The sequence below is a fragment of the Thalassophryne amazonica genome, chromosome 18, assembly GCF_902500255.1.
Source record: "Thalassophryne amazonica chromosome 18, fThaAma1.1, whole genome shotgun sequence".
NCBI classification, from domain to species: domain Eukaryota; kingdom Metazoa; phylum Chordata; class Actinopteri; order Batrachoidiformes; family Batrachoididae; genus Thalassophryne; species Thalassophryne amazonica.
This window is the reverse complement of record NC_047120.1, coordinates 7,220,558-7,225,570: the sequence shown is the minus strand read 5'-3', so window position 1 is coordinate 7,225,570 and position 5,013 is coordinate 7,220,558.

The following is a 5,013-nucleotide window of genomic DNA, read 5'->3' as shown; positions in this document are numbered from 1 at the left end:
TTAAGCCTAATCTTAAAAGTAGAGAGGGTGTCTGTGTTATGTGTCGGACGCAGGAAGGAGAACCGACCAGCGTTTGAAGGACCCAGTATAAAATAAGCAGAGCACGGTACAAAGGATAACTGACTTTAATAACATAACAGTGATGTGATAATACAAACAAATAAGTGCGCGGTCTGGCGTGGTGGAATGCCGGTGTGCTCCCAGCAGCATAAACAGTTCGGACCCAAGGACCCCGCCGACACCACCCAGGTGGCCGCGACAAACCGAGTCTGTGAAACAAGAAACCATCATGTGAGTCCACACTCCACACACAGAGAGACCACTCAAAGGTGTACACAAACAGCAAACACTTCCTGGCTTAATTACTAATCAGCTTCCCACCCTGCAGGCATGGAACACCCAGTTCACATTCTTCACTGCAGTGGAAGCTGAACAAACGACTAACATAACAGCTCAATATAATAAGGTGTGAGGGACACCACATTTACTGACTGTGCTCATGTTAGTCACAAAACCTAACGTACCTCAGGAAGTGTGCTGACGAGCGTGAGACCTCACCCCCTCCTCTTTCACAGACCATGGCATCAAACCTGGACGTTCTCTGCATCCATAATGATGAGATGGCTCCCAAGACGACGATCTCACCCGTCTGGTCACAAGGTCGAGTCTCTGGCAAATACACACTGTGTACTCCAGACTTAAATGCCACCATGCTCCAATCCGTGTAGATGCACCACAGCTGTGAGTCCTGACGAGCTGCACATGATCAGCCTCAGGTGATCAGGGTGAGGTCCTGATAACTCAGCCACACAGCCACTCAGTCCTAAACGCGTGCCACCTGGAAGGACAAACAACAGACAGAAAACAGAAGACAGAAACAAAAGGCAGCCAGGCCCCCAGCCACAACAGTCTGTCTCCCTGATCTGAATTCTTAAAAACCCTAGGAACTACAAGTAAGCCTGCAGTCTGAGAGCGAAGCGCTCTATTGGGGTGATATGGTACTAAGAGGTCCCTAAGATAAGATGGAACCTGATTATTCAAAACCTTATAAGAAGAAGAATTTTAAATTCTATTCTAGAATTAACAGGAAGCCAGTGAAGAGAGGCCAATATGGGTGAAATATGCTCTCTCCTAGTCCCCGTCAGTACTCTAGCTGCAGCATTTTGAATTAACTGAAGGCTTTTCAGGGAACTTTTAGGACAACCTGATAATAATGAATTACAATAGTCCAGCCTAGAGAAAATAAATGCATGAATTAGTTTTTCAGCATCACTCTGAGACAAGACCTTTCTAATTTTAGAGATATTGCGCAAATGTAAAAAAAAAAGCGGTCCTACATATTTGCTTAATATGCGCTTTGAAGGACATATCCTGATCAAAAATGACTCCAAGATTTCTCACAGTATTACTAGAGGTCAAGGTAATGCCATCCAGAGTAAGGATCTGGTTAGACACCATGTTTCTAAGATTTGTGGGGCCAAGTACAATAACTTCAGTTTTATCTGAATTTAAAAGCAGGAAATTAGAGGTCATCCATGTCTTTATGTCTGTAAGACATTCCTGCAGTTTAACTAATTGGTGTGTGTCCTCTGGCTTCATGGATAGATAAAGCTGGGTATCATCTGCGTAACAATGAAAATTTAAGCAATGCTTTCTAATAATACTGCCTAAGGGAAGCATGTATAAAGTGAATAAAATTGGTCCTAGCACAGAACCTCGTGGAACTCCATAATTAACCTTAGTCTGTGAAGAAGACTCCCCATTTACATGAACAAATTGTAATCTATTAGATATATGTTCACAGTCTGACCGAGACACTCAAGGATGAACTGGCAATCCGGGACAAACAAGACTCCCTTGATCAACTCATCGCCTTAAGCCTGGTTCACACGTCAGGACTTTAAAATTTTCTGTAGGTTTCCAAAACCTGAGAGAGCACACACGTGAAGTTAAAAAAAAAAATCATAGCTCTAACAGGTTTGGTCGTACAGTGTGTGGTGTTCAGCCACACGATAAGGACAACAACACCACACATGAATGGATTTAACACACGAACATTCCCAAATGTGACTTCAGAGTAAACAAAGAGATACTTTGTGGGCTAATTAAACAGAGGTGGAAAAAAAAAAAAAAATACAAAAAGAAAAATTGTTCTTTAAATGAGTGGAGACAGCGTGACCACCGGACTTTCTGGTAAGTCAGAACAGCTGTTTTGATTTTATTTTCCGCTCCATACGTCTGTCACCTTGCTTTCTGATTGGCTGCACATCACATTCAGCAGGCTGCGTGCTCGTTTTGGTCGGAGGACACAACACATGCTGCGATATCGGGCCAAAAAAATCCAACATGTTGAATATCCCCGATCAGAGCGTTCCTGACGGCCTTCCGAGCAGATCAGAGCGCTCTTAACACACCACACACGGCAGGAATATCTGATAAGATTATCTTTCACTTCATCATGATTGTCGGGGCGTCCTTAAGATTGTCAGAAGGGGAAGATCGTGTCCGATATCGGCCTAATTATCCTGCTGTGTGAATCCGGCTGAAAGGCAGAATGCGCATCTTCCCCTCAGATCTCTCTGCATCCCATGCCTTCTTCCTCGTGCTCCACCAGGAGGAAGAAAGCACTATTTCACTTGGGGGAGCCCAGTGAACAGGACACCTCTGCGGAGCAACAGGTGGCTTTCTTCCAGAGGCGATTTCTCTAAAACTGGAAGGGAAGCTCAACTTCCTCTAAAATATAAAAAAAATTAACATGTCATTGATGCTATAAATCAGTCTGTTTTAAAGGCGCATGTTAGATATCATATGTTTATACAGTGCTACCAAACTAAAAATAAATAAATAAATAAAACTTTGTATTTCAGCAAACAAAATGAATAAAAATCTGCAGAAAGACAATAGAAATGGACAAAACTGGTGATTTGGAGCCAGGAACATTCACAGAGAAACAAGCATCAGGTACCGGATTAGATGTTGTGTGAGTAAGATCCAGGTGATTTAATCTCTGCTTTGTTCTTCAACAAATTAGTATTTAAAGCATGTTGCACATTAATTAATGAACCAGTTCGCAACACAACATCAAAGTATTCGTGATTGTAAGTCTATCTATGCACATATTTAATAATTATTGGTCGCTGATGTATTTTATTGTTGAAAATTAGTGACAAAGAAACCGAAACATGTTGAAACACCGATATGAAGTAATGGTTCAGTGTTTCAAAGCTTTCGATATAATTGGATATGGTGACATCTGCTGGCCAATCTTTAACATAACATTTGCATGAAAAAAATAAAGGCCAAGATGTCATGAAACACTCAGGCTCTGTTATGTATGTTTAATAATAAACAGACACCTATGCTAGGATCCTGTGCATTGATTTCAGCTCAGGGTTTAATACCGTCATCCCACAGAGACTAATGGAGTAACTGCTCCTACTTGGCCTGAACATCGATCTTAGACTTTCTAACCGAAAGACCACAGTCTGTCTGTGTTGGAAATAACATCTCCAACTCCATTATGCTGAGCACTGGTTCTCCTCAGGGCTGTGTACTCAGTCCTCTGTTATTTACTCTGTTAACACACGACTGTCTCCGGACATGAGGAGAACCACATCATTAAGTTTGCGGATGACACCACGGTGGAGGGACTCATCTGTGAAAATGAGCAATCAATGTATAGGAAAGAAGTCAAAAACCTAGAGGGCTGGTGCAGAGAGAACTACCTGGTGCTCACCCTGGCCAAAATGAAGGAGATGATTATCGACTTCCGGAGGTCACGGCCTGAGCAAACTCCCCTCAGCATCAGCAGGCAGATAGTTGAGAGAGTGGAGAACATCAAGTTTCTCGAAGTGGAGATCTCTCAGGACCTGACCTGAAACAAGAACACCTTTGGGATCAGGGAGTGAGCACAGCAGAGACTGCACTTTCCAAAGAAGCTAAAATGAGCCTCTCTCCATACTACCATCCTTAGGACCTTCTGCAGAGGTGTGGTCAAGAGTGTTCTGACATACTGTATTTCAACATGTTCTCAAGTTACAGTATATCAGTCAAAAAAGCCCTGCAGAGGACAGTTAGGGGAGCTGAGAGGGTCATTGGAGTTTCTGTCCCCTCTGTCCAGGAACTCTTTTTGAGCCACTGCAGGAGCAGGGCACTGACCATTGTCAGGGGCCCCTCTCACCCTCTCCATAACCACTTTGAATTGCTGCCATCAGGCAAATGCTACTGGAGCATCAAAACCAGGACTACCAGATTGTTCAACAGCTTCCTCCCTCAAGCTGTTAGATTACTGAACAACTGACCGGGATTTTGTCACCACTGCACTTTAGAGCCCCTTCACACATAACACGATTGAAGCAGAATGGCGCACGATGGAGAAGGCAAATGCCACTTGTGAAAAACTGAAGCCATCTCACATGCCTCGTACAGCTGTCGCTACAACCATTTGCGCACACCAGCGGCAGAAAGACAGCGAGTGCCATGCACATGCTCATTCGATCCCCTGATTCACTGGTGTCGGCCAAATTCCAGGTGTCACACATGAACATCCAACACTGCTGGCTGGACACTTAGACAAGGCGGTGCTATTCGAGCTCCCAGCATGATAGTAGACAGCAGCTGACCACATTCGAGCTGTCTGTGAAAATTGTCTAAGTGCCCCACAAGTGTGTCATCACCAAGCAACACACATGGGTGTGGCTGTGCCAAACTATCCCCCAACACATGTGGCTTGCGTGTGTACCGAGCTCCCACAACATCTGTGGCTTGCTTGTGTATCGTGCCGCCCAACACATGTGGCATGCATGTGTGTCTCAGCTCCCCCGCTCCCCCCAACACATATGGCCTGCGTGTATGTTGCCCCCAACACAGAAACAGAGAGTGACACTTTGTTCTGTGTGCTGAATGAACAGGTGGGCTTAGCTGCACACAGCAGCAGCTGATGAGATCTCTGGACCTCTGAGTCACAGCTGGAGAACACGTACCATGTTTTGAAGGACATGGCCTGACAACTCT